Source organism: Ailuropoda melanoleuca, chromosome 14, assembly GCF_002007445.2.
Source record: "Ailuropoda melanoleuca isolate Jingjing chromosome 14, ASM200744v2, whole genome shotgun sequence".
NCBI classification, from domain to species: domain Eukaryota; kingdom Metazoa; phylum Chordata; class Mammalia; order Carnivora; family Ursidae; genus Ailuropoda; species Ailuropoda melanoleuca.
This window is the reverse complement of record NC_048231.1, coordinates 14,668,231-14,687,817: the sequence shown is the minus strand read 5'-3', so window position 1 is coordinate 14,687,817 and position 19,587 is coordinate 14,668,231. Positions and strand designations below refer to the sequence as shown.

General features: G+C 55.9%; 1 protein-coding gene across 3 annotated transcripts in view; it reads left to right on the top strand.

Annotated features, from left to right (window-relative positions):
• Positions 1–2,570: 2,570 nt before the first annotated feature.
• MIDEAS (mitotic deacetylase associated SANT domain protein) overlaps positions 2,571–19,587 on the top strand; it is a 38,272-nt gene continuing 21,255 nt past the window's right edge. For all 3 annotated transcript variants that reach the window (XM_034643231.1, XM_034643230.1, XM_034643232.1), the window contains exon 1: positions 2,571–3,267. The gene's annotated coding sequence lies outside the window, so the exon portion shown is untranslated. The remainder of the gene's footprint in view (positions 3,268–19,587) is intronic.

Below are 19,587 nucleotides of genomic sequence, written 5' to 3'. Positions count from 1 at the left end.
ATAATTCAATACTACAAAATTCACCCTCGGAAGCTTTTTAATGGTCTCGGGTTGTCCCAGAAGTGGACACTGCTGATGGACACGCGGGGCAGTGATGGGTCACTCGGAGCCAAGTCCAGAGAGCTGGTGCCGTCCCACGAAGCCTCTCTAAAGCCATTTTCTGCCCTCATCGGGACCCAGAGTTTGGAAGCCTGTGAAGGGTGCTTTGCCTGCTGGAGTGTTTCTCAGCAGACACACTCCCTCCTGGAGCTCTGTGCTCCTCTCTCCCCTGCCATTTGTAAAGGTCGAGAAAAGCCGGGGGGAAGGTCCCTGGAACATCTTTTTCTTTTTTTTTTTTTCCTTCTCCAAAGGGCACCCTTCTCGGCTGCCCCAGAGACTAGAGCTTCTAAAACCAAAACTTTCACTTCACATGTCAGTGATTCTGCACTGTCATATCTGCAGCAAAACTCACCTCCAGGGCCTTCTCGGAAGAGCTGCAGCTGTCTGCAAACATCCTCATCTGCCTGCCGGTGGGAGGCAGACTTCTCCTGGGGGCCGGGGGCGAGAGCATCGGACACCGTCTTGAGCCCTCCTCCCCGGCACGCACACGTGCCCCCTTCCTTCCTCTCTGCTTTCTGAAATGGCCTGAGTCTGGAAGTTGAGTTGGGGTGAAGGGATGTGCTGTTCCAAGATGAGCGGAACTCCTCCAGGTCACTGACTTCTGTTTCCCAGGCACCCCTGCCACCCTCCCCCACTCCTTGTGCAGCTTCCTGGGCCAGGCCCAGCAGCCCGGTGTGGACAGGGAGGAAGTCCTGGCCGGACGAGGCTGAGCGAGGAGTGCCCTTTGGAGTGGCTCCCACTTGTTCCCTGGAGGTTGGGCCCTGGCTCCATGGTGGCAGGCTCTTCTAGGAATGTGCTTCCCAGCTGGGTTTTCTGGTTGGTTGGGAACATCCCTGGGCTGGTCTGCCCTGGCTCTCAGGGGCTTGCTCCCGGCTGGCTTGAGGCCAGATTTCGGGGTTAGGCCCTGGGGGGGGGGATGGGGGAGGACAGGATCACCAGAGGCCTGCAGAGGAAACCTGGCAGCAGTGGGCACTGGATACCAAGTGGCTTTGCTTTTGCTTCCACTGGATGAGGTGTCGGCAGGAATGAAGAAATCAGACAAATGGAAAAAAAAAAAAAAAGGCTTTATATCGAACCTCTGCCGGGAGTCCTGAGAGTCTCGTCTCTACTTGGGGGCCGGGCCTGCATGCCTGAGCGCCCCAGTCCCTCAGCTGCTCACTGTCTTCCTCTGGGGGAGCTGGGAAGAGGAACAGAGAAGTGACAAATGATTGGCTTACCCTGTGATCTTGCGCAAGTCACTTAACCTATTTGAACCTCTGTGTGCTTGTCCATAAGACTAGGGGGATAGCACATGTGGGGTTGTTAAGTAGGCTGTGTGTGGGGACATGCTTGGAGAATCATCAGGAACAATACTGTCATAGCAGATGCTAAATCCGAGAGCCTGGGCTTTTCTTTGTTGGAGGTGGTTTCCCTGTTCCTCCACTCACTTTTTACAATCACGGAATCCTGGATTTTAAACTGGAAGGGATTGTAAGAGGTCATCTGGTCCGGTCCCCTGGCATAATTATTTCTATTCTGAAGACAAGACTGTTTTAGGTTGTCCTTCTTCTGCCATATCTGTTCTGCCATGATACAATAAGCCTGCTTCCTCCTGGGTGAGGTGTGAGCTCCAGCCAGCAAAGGGGTGGAAGAGGATGAGACCGTGGTGCTCCTCAGGAGCAAGGGTGGGTCTCTGTCATCTGCTCCCCAGGGGCCAGGGCCCTTGCCCTGCAGGCTCAGAGGGTCTGTGAGAATCCCATTCCACTGCCTCTCCGCTTCTCCCCAAGAAAGCAAGAGATGCACTTGCTTCTCAGCACTGGCCACAGGGGAAAGCAGCTGCCAGGACACAGTGTTTTTTTTTCCTTCAAAGGCAAACCTCCTTCTGACCCATCTCTTTGGGAAAAACAAAAATCAAAAACAAATGGAAAGAACCTCCCCTGGACTTTCTTCTGGCCCCAGAGCTTCACTGAATGTGGGGGCCATCGAGAACCTCCTGAGCAGAAATGCCTCCCATCTTCCCTCCCTGCCAGGCCAGGAGGCATGGCGCCGGGAGTGGGGGGTGGGGGTGAGGAGGGAGGGGAGGGCAACTGTGGGCATGCAGTGAAAAGCTGCCCCAACTCTGCCTTCAGTTGCTAGAATTAAACCCAGGAGCTTTTCATCACCTCAGTAACTGGGTCTTTCATAGGGGCTGGGACGTTTCTCAACAACCTTTACACCACCAGGATGCTGCTGAGCCAAAAGGGAAACTTGGGGAAACTTAATAAAGTGCCTTAGAGAGGACTGTGCATGATTTACCGTATCCAAAACCAGAGTTCTCTTCGTGGAAGAAAGCGACTTGTGTCCTCCCCAACATCACATACACACTTTCCTGGCAGGCCCGATGGGTTTCCAAGCATTTCGTCACCGTCTCCTTCTGACCTTGGTGTGAAAGGAACGAGCCGCGTGGCCTGTTGGTTCCAGCAAAGCCATTGGGGGCGCCGGCCTGGGCTGAGGGAGGAGGGCGACCCACTCGGGAGTGGAGGTAGGTCTGCTGGAAATCCCCAGCCCGGACAGCCGCCCGAGGTTTGAAGACGCCTTCTCCGGCCTTATTTGGTCGCAGGAAGTGGGCGGCGCTAGGCCTGCTGGCTGTGCGGCCGACCCGAGACAGTTGTGCTGATGAAGTGGTGGGGCTGGTTCCTGCTCGCCGCCGAGCCGCGCGCGCCGGCCGGCCGCTGGGCGCTCCGCGCTCCCAGCCCGGAGTTGTGCAATCCTTTGTAGCACGCCAGAGAGTCCTCCTCCTTCGCTGTTGCCTCTCGCCCTCTCTCTCTCTTTTTTTTTTTTCAAGCTGTGAGCTCAACCGATGAGTCAGAGCAGTGCAATCCTGACACTGCATCGCAGGACTGGGGGTGACACGGAGGGAGGGAGAGCGACCGCGAGGCAGACACCGCGGGCGCGGGGTGCGCCGAGGCTCCTGCGCCGCAAGCGAGGGGTGACAGCCCGCGCGTCCCGCCCGGGCCCCGCCAGCAAACTTCCCAGCCTTGGGAGGCGCGGGCAGGCGGAAGCCCTGCGAGCGCCGCGGGGAGGCGGAGGCGCCTGTTTGTTTTTAAAATCCGGGAGTGCGTGCAGGCGGCTGGAGCCTGGGAGGCGACCGAAGGCGGCGGCCCGCGGCGGAAGGGGGATAGCCGATGCTGGAGCTCGGGCAGGAGCGGGGTAAGTGGAGCGCCCGGCCGGCGGNGGCCTGGGCGGCCGGCGGGGTGTGCGTGTGTACGTGCGTTCGCCGCCCCGCAGCCCGCGCCTCCGCCGCCCGCACCGCCAGCCCGCAGCTGCGTGTGCCGCGCCAGCCCGCCGTGTTTGTGCAGCTACGCAGTTCGCGCGCGGCCCCCGCCCACCCGGGCGCGGCCCGGGCAGGAAAACCCTCACGAGCCGCCCGGCCGGCCGTGGCGTCGGCTCGGGAATACGGCTGCTGCTCCGCCGAAGAGAAACGTGGTGTCGGCGGGGACCGGCTTGCGTGACCGAGCCCAGGCCCCGGAGGCGTCGGGAGGGGCTTGCGCGAGCCGCGGGAACTTGGCGCGGGAGCCCCTTACCCCGGTCCTGCCAGTGTGCACGGCAAAGTGGACAGGGAAACTGTGCCCGCGCCGGCAGTTTGGGGGACAGACGTGCAGGGGCGGCAGGGAGCTGGGGCAAGAGCAGCCAAGGCCTAAACTGGAGAGCTTGGGGCGGGTGGGCCGGCCTCACCCCGCGCACTGCTGGCGCACCTCAGACCTGTCATCCTTCTCGCCCGCCCCCGCACGCCCGCGCCTTTGCGGCCCGCCCAGCTCTCCGCGCGCCTCACCGCGTGCTGTTTGTGGGTGCCCGTCCGGAACTCGGGGGCCCGGGTTTTGTTTGGACCCTGCACATGGCCGGCTTGGTGGAGGTAGTCATACTCCCCTCCCAACTCACCTTTCCAGGAGCGTGTGCACCAGGTTGCCCCCCTGGAGGCCCCCCCCCCCCAGCCTCTGGCTTCGGGCCTGATGCCGCCCTGGGATTTTCAAGCCTCAGCCCCCAGGAAGGCAGACCTGGAGGAAGTACCTGCCTCCTGCCAAAGTGGAGGCCACTGGCTATTCCAGCCCAGCCTCCAGAGCAAGCTGCTGGAAAGATGAAAGGGGAAGTTACTCGCCCCATTTAAAACTTTGTTGGTCACAACTTTGGTGGCTACTTCCTGCTTCCACCATCCCACATCGGATCAGTGTGCCAGCCTGTGGAGCCTGGCTCCGGGGCGGGTGGGACGGGAGGAGAGCTGGCTGGCGGTGGCTGACTATGGAGGCCACTGCGGCACGGCACGTGTGTGCAGGGGATCCCTGTTGGCAGTTGTGGCTGGGGGGAGGGGAGGTCTGGCTTGCTTCAGCAGGGGGAGCCTGGCCTGGTGGCGGCCTGGAGGGCTGGCCTCTCCTTGTCCCTGCAGCTTCAGGATTGAGACTGGAAGCCTGGTGAAGGTGGAGGGACTGCAGTTCTGAGGAGAAGGCTCTCTTCCCCTGTGGGGCCCAGGCTTAGGAGAGAAAACCACCTGTCCTGCTCCAGAACCTCCCAGAGATGGTGTGGCACGTGATCAGAGAAATGCACCCCGTCCACGGGCAGTTAGATGACTTCAGGACCAAGGGAGAAAGGAGAGACCTTCACAGGTTGAAGAATTTATGGGTCCTCTTTTTCCTACTGCTCTGGACAGTGAATAATATGGGTGTAAACATTCAATTACTGTGATAAACCATCTCATTGCTTGGTCCTGGCCCAGTCTCCATTCTAATTGGATTGGCCTCTGGCTGGTTACTCTCTTGTGATTAGCTACTAGGGCACAAAAGCGTGAAGAACCTGGAGGGTGCCCCCCACCCCTACCATACAGCTTGCTCTGGGACAGTCTGCCCACTGCCCGCTGTAGCTTTTCTAGGTGCCAGGCAGAACCCTCACCTCACCCTAGGAAAGGGTGCCCTGGAATGCCCATGGGGTTGAGAGTTCAACTTTTAAATATGGGGTTTAAAAATAACAGTTATTTAGCCCAATGGGCTGTTGCTTTTAATAAATGAGAAAAAACGCAATATGCAGTTACAGATTCAGTTAAGGGCTGCCCATGCCTGTAGAACCCAGGGAAGGGCTGCCCCATGGAGCCAGGAGAAGAGAGGAGTGGGAGAAGGGTGGGGTGGGGGTTGCATCTGGGGCATAGTATCTTGGAAGGGGAATGGGCCAGTCTGGGAATCTGGCCTTGATGGGCCCTCTCCTGCAGCTGGGTCTCCCAGAAGGAAACCTTGCTCACGGAGGAGTGGGGATGGCCACAAGTAGTTGGGAGATTCCTGCTGATCCTTTTAGGCCTGTTTCAAATGACACTTCTTTGGAGACGTCTCAGACTTCTTCTGAACACTCATTTCCGCCTTATGTAGTCATTTGCGTACGTATCATACTGTGGGGCTCAAAACATAAACTCAGAGATAGAGTCTCTGAACGTCCTGTGCACGGTCGCAGTGAGGATTCATCTATGTGAAACACCGAAAGTACATTTCAGGTTTACCATAACCTCGGCCCTAATGTATGTTTGTATTGTTCCCACAATGCCTGGCTTCTAGTGGGTGTTTAGTATATGTTAGTTGAACAAATGAATGAAAGATCTCCTGCAGAAATATGTGGACCTGCATGGGGTGGGCCCAGTGAGTCTCGCCGCTGGGATCATACTGCGCCATTGGTTTTAAGAGGGTCAGTCCATGAGTGAGTCTGGTGCTGGCAAGCCCAGTTTCTTGGCCCTGCTCACCCTTCTGGAGAGCTGGCGAATGTGTCTGGTCATTCTGACCCCAGAGGGACCTCGGGGTGAAAGAGTGTGAAGCCTCCTGCCTGGGAATCTGCTAACCTGGGCATTTCCTTTGGTGAGGCCAAATTGGCATCCTTTCTGTGTGCATGCGAGTGTGTGTATGCATATGTGTATTAGTATAGAAGCAGCCTGGGGGGCTCCATTCTTCCCTGACTCACCACAGGCTGCAGGAAATGGAGCCAGGGGTTGCATTCCGATGGAGGGGTTGCTCCTGCCCGGTGGAGCAGAGACCCTATGGGCCTGAAGTAAATAAACTGCACCCAGGGCTGGAGCTAGGTGGAATGTGCTGAAATTCCCAGGTCTTACTTAAGGGATCTGCATTTGCATTCGAGGCAATGTTCAGGATACCCTGAGACTGTGAGCTCATTTTATGAATCAGAAGCATTACAGCATAACTTTGGTGTCGGAAATTGCTATTTGGAATCCAGATCACCCTCCCTCCACCCTACCACACGCACACTTACAGGGGCTCTCACAGTCACACACTTGGGAGTGATAACAGTTAGTGGGGGTATCAGGTCAGATTCCAGAGCCATCCAGCAAAACGTGTCCATGCCCACTTCCGCCCCCAAACTCAGAACACCATTCCTGGATAGTGTGTGGACAGCAACCTGGGCAGTGACTATGAAGGAAGCCCAGTAGGTGCACAGGAACGTGGACTGGGCAGACCTGGGGTTCCTACTCCAGCTTCTCTACTTCCTGTGTGGCTTTGGGCATTGCTTAACTTCCTGAGCCTCAGTTTCCTCACCTGTAAAATGAGGATGATAATAGGACTTCATAGGGTTGCCATGCAGGTTAAACAAGATCATGCATGCAAAGTGACTGGCACATAGTAGGTACTCAACAGATGGTGGCTATCATTTCACTGGTCCCTCCCAAGTTCAGCTGTTTGCCTTTTGCTCTTCCCAGGGAAGAGGAAATGAAGTGTGTCCCACTTGTGGTAGGAGGGCTCTCCTCCAGGGCATGGGGCCTGTGTGAATGAGGCTCCTTTTATAACTCCCGAGGCCCTGGGCACAGCTGTGTGATCCTCGCCCACTTAGACGGGCCCAGATCCTGGTGCCTGTGTGCTTTTACAAGGGATTCTGTCCCTGCAGCCCAGCGTTCAGGGCTCAACTTCCCAGAGATCAGATTGTGCTCTCGGGAACCTACCCGCCCAGGCCTCAGGCTGAACTGCTCACGTGGGTCGGAGGAGGGCTGCTTTCTCAGCCACGGAAAAAGTCCCCTTGTCTTTTCTTCACCTGAAGCCTCCCAGTGTGACCTCAGTGGAGGTTTGGGTGGGGCTGAGGGTGGGAGTTGTCCTCCAAAGAGCACTTTGGCTCTTTCTCCAATTGAAATAGCAGGGGTGGAGTGGGGTAGGGGGGTGGAGGAGACACCACGTAGGTATTATATAAGAAGAAAGTTGCCACATGTCAACAAAGAGCTGGGTTTTTGCTGGGGTGGGCGGTGGCAGGTCTCCCTGGGGGACATGATTACCGGCTGTGGTTTGGGGGGGGGCTGGAGGGGAGGAAGGGGGCTGGGGGCCTGAGGCTTCCCTGGCAGCCCTTCTTGCTCTTGCTCTTCCTGGAACATAGCCCGGTGCTGTGGCCAGCTGGGGAAGGTGCTCCCTGTTCCCTCTGCCTTTCTCTCCAGCCGCAGGGAGCTTGTGGGTTATTTTTTCCAGGCAGTGCTTCTTCCTCCAGGAGTCTCAGGAAGGGGGGAGGGGAGCAGCTAGGGCAAGATTTGACCAGGCCAGAGCTTGGAGAGGGGGAAGTATACCAGGCTTGCAGCCAGAAGGGGGTTCCCTGTAAGGCTGCCCAACTTCTCTGGGGAAATGGGGTCCAGAGAGGAAGGAAAACGGTGAGGGATTTCGATTCCCAGCTTTTTCCAGCAGTCGGACAGACAGAGGCCCAATGCAGCCTGCTGTTGCCAGAATTTGTCAGTTCTTGAGGGGGAGGGCCCCAGAGCTCAGAAAGGAGCTTAGAAAAGCTTAAGTGATAACTGGCAACTCTTGAGAGTGCCTGTAGGCTGGCTTTTCTCCCCCCTTTCTTTCTTCTACCTCCTCCTCCTTCTCTTCCTCCTTTTCCCGGTCCTGCCCCTCCCCCTCCCAGCCTTCTGGCTGCTCCTGGGGAAGGTACCTGACTGCTGCTCAGATCCTCCTCCCCACCCCACCTTGCTTTGTCTGACCTCCCCAGCTGGCCCTGGGTCACAGTCTTGGGCTCCCTAGCTCCCAGGAGTCGTCCCAGAGCTGGAAGACACTTTGGGACATCTAATCCCATTCCTTCATTTTCAAATGGGGAAGTGCAGAGACAGTGAGTTCCTTGAGGTTCCCCTCTATGTCCACTTTCACCTGAGGCGGGTGGAAAGAGGAGCTGCTCCAGCGTCCTGCCCCTGGTCCCTGCCCCTCCCAGTTTGGAAGGTGGGAGGGCTGCCTCAGTGCAGGAAGAGCCCAGAGGAGTCGTCTCCTGCTCTTGGGTGTGGCTCAGTTCCCAGCTGGCTCCGTAGTTATTTATTTGTCTGTGCGTGCGTGTGTGCGTGCCTGCGTGTGTGTCTGCATGTGTGTGTGCGTGTGAGTTTTGTGGTTGGGAGACTGGATCTGAGTGAAAGCAGAAGTACCCATGCTATGTCAACTATGTGACCGGCAGATGGGACCTTACAGGGATGGTCAGGAGAGGAAGAAAGGGGGCTGAGGCCTCTCCTGCACAGTGGCTGCTGTGCTCTTTCTGCCCCTGCCTCCGTGCTTGCACGCTCGAACATAAACAGCCCTTCCATGGTGCTAGCAGCTGCCTTTCCTTGCTGGCTTTGGGCAGAAGAGGTGCCAAAAATAACCGGGCGGGTACTTGCACTTGTGGGACATTCACTGTGGTCGCCTTGGGGCAGGCTTACTGGCTGTCTGCGGGCTGGGGGTGCCTTTGCCTTCCCTGCTCCTGCTCGCTCTGGCCACCCCTCTCCCCAGCTTCCCTCAGGTGATGGTACTTTCCCTTTTATTGCCCTTCCTCCAGTGAGCCCTGGAGGGTGGAGGCTCCATGATGGGCCTGGAAGCTTTGCCAGGTATCATCCAGGGACTCTTGTCTCACCATGTTCCTGCAGGCCCTGGTGGCACAGCGGAGCCCAGGAGGGGCCTGTGCTGGGTGTGCCCCTCCTGGGTCCCTAGGCCAGATGCCCTGCGCGCCTGCAGAGCCTGACACTATTGCTGGGACCGCTCAGCTCCTCGTCCTGCTCTCACGGGCCGGCCCTGTGCTCATCCAGCTGCGGGGCTGAGAGCATCAGACTATTCACGTCCTCCTCCCAGGGAGTTGAAGACTGATAACGATGCTTCTCCTGCCCAGCAGAGGGGAAAGGAAAGCACATTTATCGAGCCTTTACTTTGTGCCAAGCACTCCCTCTATGTGTTAACCTCATCTAATTCCGCGGTAACTATGAGGAGGATAGTGTGCCCATTTACTGACAGGGAAACTGAGACCCACAGAGAGGCTGGCATGTTGGAGAAGCTGGCATACATTTTGTCAGACCCTAAAGCTCTGGCTCTTTTTACCATGCAGCTCACACTTCCCTGGGCTGTTTTCATGTGCACAGGAAACGGTGCTTTGACCCTTGGAATGAAGTGTTGATGGTAGGAATTCAGGCACCTTTAGACCCACTGATTAGAGGAGATATTTTGGGCTGGGAAAAGCTGGGAAGACCCCTCTGAGGCCTCCCTCTCCAAACACTTCACAGGGCAGTCAGAAGCCCAGCCTGAGCCCCAAGGCCCTCCTCTGGAGGGCACCAGGCACCTGAGGCTCAGCTGTGTGTGTGTTGGGTGGGGGGGTGCGGGGGGAGGCACTCATGCATGGGAAGAGTGGAAGGGCTTAGCTTAGGCCTCCCTGAGACCTTCCAAGTGTCTCTTCCTCCCCAGACATCCAGCCTTTGTAGTCAGCCCTGAGATCAGTTCTAGGACCATAGGCCGGGGGAAGGTGGGATCTTGGGTCTCCCTTCCTGGTTGGTGGGTCTGACCCTGGGGTCCATCCTTCCAGCAGGCTGGGCCCACTCTCTTGAGAACCTGGCTGGTGTGTACTTGGGGCCTGGGCTCGATGCTGTGCTGGTGCCTGGTGCCAAGGCCTCTGGGTGTATTTCAGGAACAATAAAGAATAAATCAACACAGGAAAAAAGGCCCTGCAGCAGCTGCTCAGAGACTGAAGAAACGCAAGGAATGTGTGAGCATTTGGCAGAGGCCCTGGATCTTGACCAGGGCCTGAGAAAGGGCGCAGCTCCGACTGGCTGGCTGGGCCAGTGAAGCAGACGGCTCTGTGGCCACCTTGGAGCTCCTCTGGGAGGCCCATGCAGCCATGCTGACACCCCCACTGCTGGCAGCTAGTTTTTGTGCTTCTTGGTCACTAGCAGGTATTGGGGAGCCATATTGTCCCCAGTCTTTGGCTGCAAACCAGCAAGACACCCTCCTCGCTGTGTGCCCCAAGCCACCAAGTCGGTCTCGGCGCCTTCTGGAGCTGACCACACAGGAGACCCCGGGCTGATGCAGACACCACACGCTAGACACCCCTGTTCCACTTCCCTTCCGAGAAGGACATGAGCCAAATATCAAGGAGCTGGCACTGCCAGGAAGTGCTGGGTGTGAGAGCATCCACCTGGGAGGCCCCGACCACACCTCTACCTGAGTGATCAGCTGTGTATCCTTGGGCAAGTCACTTCACTTCCTAGGGCTTCGGTTTTATTCATCACGAAGTAGAGATTTGGATCAATGATCTTTGGAGTGGGTGGGCACTGTCTGTCTCCCTTACTTAGGATGTGCAATGAATAGCCTTATTTAGGAGCTCACGTTCTTGAGAGGAAGCCTTTCGGAGAGCCCTATGCAAGAGGTGGGTTGCTAGGGCTGGGGCTGATACTCAGTGCCCTGGGTAGGGGAGGGGGCATTGTCACCAGTAGGAACCCAGTCATGGAGCTGACCTGACCCAGACTTTAGGCTGCCAGGGGAAGGGTCAGGAGCCTGGGCTCCATGAGGATTTGGGTTGTCTGACAAGCAGGGGAGAGTTAAGGCCTTATGTGTAAAGAGCTGTTTGCCAGCCGTGGGCGTAGGGTTGGGGAGTGTGGGAGGGGTGTGGCTTCCTCCTGAGCAGAAGGTGTGGGGCCTTCCAGACTGTCCCCTGTGGTGGTAATCACCAGTAGCCTCTTCACTTTCAAAGCCACTCACTTCCCACACCTCTCTCAGCCACCATACTTGCCCAGCCGTGCTTCCAGAACACCATGGTGGTTTTCAGGCCAGCTGAAGCTGCTCTCCAGGGAGAAGATGGGAGCAGTCCCGAGGCTGCTGCCATCTATCCCAGCTACCAAGCAGGAGGCTGAGCCTGAAGCCCTGGGGAGGAAGTTTGCAGAAGGGGTCGTGGGTTCCAGTCCCTGCCTCACTTCTGTACTCCTGTGGCCTCGGGCAAGTGACTGGACCCCTTGGATCTTCAGGTTCCTCATTGGAAAAAGGGGGAGAGTACTAATACCTACCTTCTTTTGAAGATTAAACAGCATCATGGGTACAGAGTGCTTAGCACCATCTTGGCACATAGTGCCTCCCTCAAGAAGTGTTAGAGATGCTGATGGCGGTACAGGAGAAAGCTTTATTTTTGTGTGATGTTGGGATTTCAGCTTGGCTCCAGGCCCTGCCCAGTGTCTTGCCAAAAGGTGTGGCCTGCCTAAGTGGAGGCTCGAAGCGTTGTTATTGGAGTTCTTGATTCTGGGCCTTGCTCTGCTCCTGGCTGTGCATCCACAGGCGCATTTCTTTCTTTCTCTGGCTGCTTTGTGGAACAAGGAATGGACTAAGTGAACATTGGCATCCCTCAATATTTGGAATCTGTTCAGCTTCCCCAGCTGGGCCTGGCTTTGCCGCTTGGCTCTGAAGACAGACACCAACCACCTTTCTCCATGTAGTATGAAGCCTCTTACTCCAGAGAGTGCGATCCCACTGACCCTGTGGCTCCTGGCTCATCTCTGCTGTCCCCTGACCTCAAGACCCTATGGGCTTGCAGGGGCTTCTGCAGATACCCTGTCTCGCGAGAAGCCAGTTCCTGACAGACTGAGGCTGGGATTATTTCTTGGGGGGTGTGTTATATACTATGCTCTACTTGGAAGTGCTCCCAGGAAAAGCAGCAGTTGGGAGGGAGCATGAGGAAGGGGAGGGTCCGCAGCTGGTTTTGTGGGGTTCTCACGTGTAGCATTCCTTCGGAAGCCCACAAGTGTGGAATTGGGATTTTTCTGGAAGAATGATGGAAAGACCAGGGACTTCGAAGGCGGACAACAGGGACCCGAATCTTGCTTCTGCCCCCTTAGCAGCAGAGCCTTGGTTTTTGTCTAGAATGGAGACAATAAGATGCCTAGATGGGAAGTTTGTAAGCATGGATTAGGGTATGTCAAGTGCATGGGGGAAGTGCTCTATAAATGTTTGCTTCCTTCTTTTGGATATTCTGTAGACGGGCAGGGGGAGTGAAAATATTTGCCTGTGGCCCTTTTCCTGGGAAGAAGCAGGCTGCATAGCAAACTGTTAAGGCCCTACAGGCCTCTCCCTCCCACAGCTGTTTTGATTCTGGGGTCAAGCTTGAGGTCAGGTTCAGTGTGTGTCCGGTATGGGGGATGAGAGAGGGGCTACCCAGGCATTTGCAAAAATATGACATCTGCCGCTTCCTAGGGCTATGCAGAAGGCACAGAGACCATGATCTGAGGGAGTGGCCTTTCTGGGCTGGGAGAACTTGACCAGTTACTTAAAACCTTCATTTCCTGTAAATTCCCCAAATTTCCTTCTGTTCTTGATTTTTAATTCCGTTTCATTTTGATTGGAGAACATGCTTCGTATATGGTTTCACTTCTTTTGAATTTATTGAGACTTGTTTTATTGGCTAATTTGTGGTCCATCCTTAAGAATATTCCATGTGTTCTTGAGAAGAATGTGTATTCTGCTGTTGTTGGGTGGAATGTTCTGTGGCTATCTGTTAGGTCTAGTTGCTTCTTGGTGTTGAAGTCTTCTGTTCCTTGTTGATCTTCTGGTTAGTTGTTTGGTCGATTATTCAGAGTGGACCGTTACTGAAGTCTCTGGCTGTTACTGTTGGATTGTCTGTTTCCCCCTTCCATGCTGATAGTTTTTGCCTCATGTATACTGGGGACTCTGTTGTTAGGTGCATATAGGTTTCTCTTGTAATATTCTCTTGAGGGATGGACGCTTTTATCATTATAAAAGGCCTTTCTTTGCCTCTAGAGGAATTTTTGTCTTAAAGTCTATTAGCATAATATTAGTGTGGCCGGTCCAGCTCTCCGGTTACCCTTTACTAGATCTATCTTTTTCCATCCATTTACTTTCAACCTGTTTGTGTCCTTGAATCTAAAGTGTATGTCTCCTGTAAACAGCATATGGTTGGATCGTGTTTGGCTTTTTTTTTTTTAACCCATTTTCCCCACCTCTCCCTTTTAATTGGAGTGTTTAATCTATTTACATTTAAAATAATTATTGACAGGATAGGGTTTATGTCTGCCATTTTGCTATTGATTTCTATCTGTCTTACGTCTTTTTGTTTGTTTCTTTGTTACTCCATTACTGTCTTCTTTTGTGTTAAGTAGGTATTTTCAAGTGTATCATTCCTGACTTATAAAATGGGATCGAGAAGAGTGAGCGTTCAGTGCGATGTTGCTGGCAAAGCACTTAGCACCATGCCCGACAAATACTAAGTGCCCAGTGGACAGGGCACTCCTGTGGGCCTCTGGCACTGTCAGAGCCATGGTCGACCCTGGGGCTAACTGAGAGCAAAGTCCACCCAGGGCTCAGTGGGATTCCTCTGATCTCCTAGGCCGGGTATGGCCCTCTGGCAGTCGGCTCCTTGGGGGAGGAAGGAGCAGTGAGTGGGTCCTTGGAAACCACATTATGCCCTTCCCTGACCCTCTCGTCGTTCCCCTGCTCTAGCACGAGGCACCACCTGGGCTGCCTAGGAAGCATTGCAGCTTTCCACCCCCCACTCCTCACCAGACCCATAAACCCATCTCTTAGGGGAGGTTGGAGAATCACTGCTCAACATAGATGGGCAGCAGGTTGTGAGAGAGATCTGGTTTGGAGTTGGCAGACTTGGATTTGAATCCTGGCTCCTCACTGTGTCCTCGGGCTGTGACCTGGAACAAGTTACTTTTCAGTGCCAACCTTTTCTCGTCGCTCAGATGGGAATAGTGGTTACACAAGTAAGCAGTACTCACACACAAGGGCCATGTGGTCAGTGCTGGTGGCTAATATTTCTTGTCACAGGCGCTGGTTGCCATTGCCCCGCCCAGAGCTCCTAAGTTCCTCAAAGGCAGGAACCCGGTGAGCCACAGCTCCCCCTGCATGGGCCACTGTGCGTTATAATCAGTGTGTGTTTCTGTGTCTCCTGCATCAGACTGGGAGCTCTGTGCAGGCAGGGACTGTGCCCTGTGTCCTGTGTCTCCCCAGAGCCTGGAGGGCTACAGAGGTGTGTGTGTGTGTGAGATGGGGGTGGAGGGTGGGGGTGGGGAGGGGGAGTTGTTAGGTGGGCAGGGTGAGTTCATGTTAAGGGAGGCCCCTGTGAGATAGCCCCTCTGTGTTTTGGCCTGGGGCAGAGTCTAGCCCTGGGGCTTAGGCACAGACTCCAGAGGGCCCTGCCCTAGACCTGCTGGGATCCCGGCCTTTCCAAAGGGGAGGCAGGGGTTGGAGCAGACTCAGGGGTGTGAGTCCCTTAAGGCACAGAGAAGGTTATAAGGAGACCAAGGGCTCCCCACGAGGCCCTTTCCAGAGGTTCAGCCACTTAGGGCCTTACTGATATTTGCTGTATCTTCTCTGGAGAAAGCCAAAACCCTCCAGCTTTTACCTTGGTCCCCTGGGACTCCCAAATCCTGCTGGAAGGGATTTTCCTAGGCTGCCTGTGATTGTTGGTGGCCCTTGCCTAGAAGGGAGGCGGCCAGTCCCCTCCATGTAGGCAGAAGCTGAGCCTGGAGGTTTGACCTTTCCAGGCTCTTCCTGGGACTCTGTTTTCTGTTTCTCCCCTGTAAAACAGACCTGGCTCTCCGGGCTTCCTACGGACTGCCTGAGGGTGCTTGTTGGCAGTGGAGGGGAGGGACCGTGAAGGTAGATGCCTGAATGAAGGCAGATATCTGAATGAAGGCAAAGGATTCCCCTGTCACACACATCCCTTTAAAAGCATCTTAGTGTTGGTGTTTTCATCGTCACAGCTCAGACTGCAGCCAGCTGGAACCTTGGCCAAACCTGAGCCTGACCAGCTTAATGGCTGAGATGCCTGGGGCCCTATCCGCCTGGGCTCTGTATTTCAGAGCTGAAGCTGAGTCTGGAGAAGTGTTAATCTGGGGACTCTCTGGGTTGGGAATGGGCAGATCATAGGGCCTGATTTCTCATGCCCCCCCACCCCCGGGGAAGTGACACTTGTCAGAGGCAGGTCCTTGTCCCTGTTGCTGGTGTCTCCTTCCTTACTGGTTTGCAAACTCCATAATTATGAACAGGACTTATGTGTCCAGTGGTTTGGAGGCATGGGGTCCTTTAGCCTGGTGTGAACTCCAGTTAAAGGGAGTGGGGGGGGTGCCTGGGTGGCACAGCGGTTAAGCGTCTGCCTTCGGCTCAAGGCGTGATCCCGGTGTTATGGGATCGAGCCCCACATCAGGCTCTTCCGCTATGAGCCTGCTTCTTCCTCTCCCACTCCCCCTGCTTGTGTTCCCTCTCTCGCTGGCTGTCTCTATCTCTGTCAAATAAATAAATAAAATCTTANAAAAAAAAAAAGGGAGTGGGATACAGCAATGCAGATGATTGCACTGTGTCCAGAGGGAAGGTTTATCTAGGGCCTGGGCAACTCTTGCTGGCCCAAGATGACAGCTCCAGGACACTTGCCTAGTGTGGTTCTAGTCACAGACCCAAGAGAAACTAAGAGAACTTTCCAGGATATGAGTGTGGGCTGGAGGACCAGCTGGGCCATGCCAGGCTCCTCTAAGGAGGGCCCCTCATCACTGCCCTCAGGCATCCTAGCTGGACACCTTGGTGTCTCAAGGCCCAGCCCAGCCATGTCAGGGCACGAGGTGAACAGATCCATAGGCTAGTGTCTCTGGCTATGGTCTAAGCAAGGGTGGGAAGCCGTGGGGGAAGAAAAATTGGACAGGGCAACAGAGGGGCTGGCACTTTTCCAGTTGGCCCATATGTGGTGTGGGGCAGCAGGTGACAGTCAAGGGGCAGGTAGCTTGTGGGCCAGCAATTAGAGAAGGATTCCTATTCAGCTTCCTCCGAGACAGCCTGGGGCTACTACTGATGGGATGAGGTGGGATGGGGTTTGGAGGAGGGAATTTTTCACTTCATCTCAGGATCACAGGGATCTCGGATGTGCATCAGGGAGAGAGACAGGGAGCCAGGGCCGGGCAGGAGCCCAGGGCGGACGCGCGGGCCGTGAGTAGTGCCCCTGCCCGGGTAGAGCTCTGACTCACCTTGGGCGCAGTCTTGAATGAGCATCCCACGAGGCACATACAAGCCAAGTGCCAAGGTACAGCGGTCTGCAAACTCTGCTCCATGGAGCTTGCTGTCTGCTGGGGACGAAGGAATAGGCATCTGGAATTTCTAGTGCTGAGCTTGGGGGGCTGGGGGGATGGCAGTTGGGAAGTGTTGTGGGCGCATAGGGAAGCTCCTGGCTTAGCCCTCGGGGAGGGAGGACTTCCCAGAGGAAACAAGTGTCTCCGACCTGAAGGACAAGTAGGACCTGGCCAGATGAGAGGGTTGGGAAGGTGTCATGGGCAGAGGTGCTGCCTTCCAAAGACCTGGAAGCAAAGCAGGAACACCACCGACTGAGGGCTCAAGCACGGCAGGTTGAGAGAGGTGGCAGGAGCCAAAGTCTGCAGGACTTGTGGGCAGGATAGGGAGTTTAGACTTTGTCCTAACATAGCCTCTTTGGCCTAGAGATTTGTTAGATGCCATAAATAGGTGTGTGTTGTCTTGGTTGGAGCTGCGCGAGCCCTGACTCTCTGTCTTCCCAGTGCTGAGTTTGTGGGGCTGGGAGTGGCTCAGGTTGTAGGAGCAGAAGCTTTAGCAAGAAGGGTCAAGAGGGTCCTCCAGTCAGCTCTGGTTCCCGGTCAGAGCTGAGCCCCTGCAGCTGCTGGGACCAAGCGAAGCACCTCCCTCCTGGCCCGTGTAACCTTGACTCACAATGGTCTTGTCTCTCAGATGGCCGCACTCAGTGTCTGGAGCTTGTGGGTGGTGCTGGTCTCCTGGTGGTCATGGCCTGGCTCCACTGCCCTGTGGTGAGGGCTCACTGGACTCTCCAGCCAGTGTTGGGCACGTGGCAGGGCTTCTGAGGGCATTTGGGGGAACTGTATGTGTTCTATTTGCCCTCCCTGGAAGGCATGGTGTCACCATCAGCATGGAGCGGCCAGAGGCCTTTCTAGCACTTTCCCTCATGTGTCTGCAGAACACATACGCGGGTTCAGCACTGTTTTCTTTTCTTGGTGCACGTTGCTTTCTTCTGTAGAGAGAAAGTGTTTTCCACCACAGATCCTCCTGAAAGCCTCATAGGTCCCTGGTCATTGATAACAGACTCTTGCCTTGTCTTCAGCCCAGGGGCATCTCTGGGTCTGGTCAGAGCTTGGTTACAGCAGTGAGGTGCCCGGAGGAACGGAGAGAAAATAGAGCGGGGACAGACAATCAAACAGACTGATAAGTGGGTTGCACTGTCTGGGGCCCCTTGGTGACTGTGGGTTTCCTTTTGCAGTGTTCCTGCATCCGCTATTTAAGACCCTGCAGCTGGTCCCGAGGGTGAACTGCCTGCAGAAGTTCCTCATTACACCCTCTTCCCTGTACCCTCAGGGAGTTGGCCCCTAGGTCAGTAGCCTTTGGAAGAGATGGCTTCCTTCCTCTTCCTCATTGGGAGGAAAGCCAGGCTGACTTCCACCTGAGGAACAGAGAAGTGGGGCTGGGGCACAAGAAATGAGAGGAAGTGGCTTAGTCTTGCCCAGAGTTGCAGGCTGTGAGGTACAAGTAGGGTATGAGAGCTGGAAGCCCCACCAGCAGCAACTAGACCTGAGGCAGGGGTGAGCTTGCAGGGGCTGGAGAGTCCAGGCCCAGAGGGCTGGGCCGAAGTGGCCAGTGCAGTCTCAGGCCTTCCTGTGGGTGGCCCCTCACACTCCCTTGTGGGTGGCCCTTCTGTGGTGAAGCCCCATTTCTTCCCTCCCTTCCTGTAGGACTGAGGTCCTCAGCTGTATGGGAGGAGAAGTAGGAGAGGTTTACCTGCCAACTGTTCGGGCAGGGGTGAGGGGCCTCTCAGGGAGGAGGGATATCTGTGTCCAGAAATCCTTGCTCTGAGATGGTGGGGAGAATACTGTAGAAGGGGGGATGCAGAGAGGGTCCTGGTGTCTTTGTCATGTCGTAGGGACAAGGAAGAAGAGCTTGGTCTTGGAGGCAGACAGACCTGGGTTCAAGTCCTGGCCCTGCAACCTAATTACTGTGTGACCGTTGTCAGGTTACTTAGCCCCTCTGAGCCTCAACTAGCTCATCTGTAAAATGGAGGTTAAAATAGCAATGCTTCATGCTTGTGCTTCATACTGCCTTATAATGCTGTTGTGGGAACTAAACCTATGCAAAGCACTTAGGACAGGCCTGGCACACGTGCCTTCTCCTGCCACCACAGCTGCCGCCGCCACCACTGCCGCCACCACCACCGCCGCTCCTTGGAGCTCTGCTGCCTTGGCGTGGCCCCCTCCCCTCCTACCTCTAGGGTTCCCAGGCATCTTTCACTCTTCTCATTACCCCCAGATCATGACCTTTCTTCTCTGAGAGTCCCAGGTCTGGGTGTCTGTGCTCGTGGCGCTCTTAGCCTTTCCAGTGGGGGTGACAGGAAGGCCTCTGCAGAAGCTTCTGGGGTGATTCAGCCTCCCCAGAATCGGCCCCCTTGGTTTCTTCTGAGCAAGTTCCCAGCCCAGCTTTGGAAACCTCCTGCGGGATCCTGAGTGCTGGTCCTTCTTGACATGCAGGGCGGAGGGTGGGAGGCTGACCAGCCTGACCAAGCGGCTGCTGGTGAGCCAGCGTGGGGCCCAGGGCCCCAGGTCCTCAAAGCCCTGCCCCAAGCTACATTCGCAGACTCCACCTCCATCTCACTCGGCCCAACCTGCAGAACTCACTCTCCCCGGGCTCCAAGTGGCCATCCCCCGAGCCTGGTGCCTGTGTACCCTCCACTAGGTGCACGCTTCCCACGTGCACAGGAGCTCCTCTGCCACGTGGGCCTCCCCTTCCTCCAGGCCCGAGCCCGTGAGCCGGGGCTGTGGCTCAAAGGCAACAGGTTTGTAATTGGGGCAGGGTGGCAGCCTGTCAGGGCAGGAGAAGCACTGGTACCTGGGGGCACCTGAGGGGCTCTCGGGCCCCCCTGGAGGAACGTGGACCGGCCAGCTCCCCCTTGGCACCTCCCCAGCCCCTAGGGCACATTCTTCCTTCCTCTGTTTTGCTCCTGCAGGCTCAGGCTTCTCATTTGCGCACGCGAATTGGAGAGGCAGAGCCTGACTCCTGTAGCCCGGGCAGCCCCAGCCCGCAGCTTCACCCTGGCGCCCAGGGTTATTTTCATGGGGGGAGGGGGCTGTCTTTGGGGTCTTTGCTCTGAATCGGGTTGGCTGTCAGGGAATGAGAGTTTAAAGGCAAGAGAAAGGGGTTTGTTCTAAAGGTGGTTTCTGTGGCCCTCCGCACTCCCTGCTCGTCCAAACTGTCCCCTGGCTGCCAGGGCCAG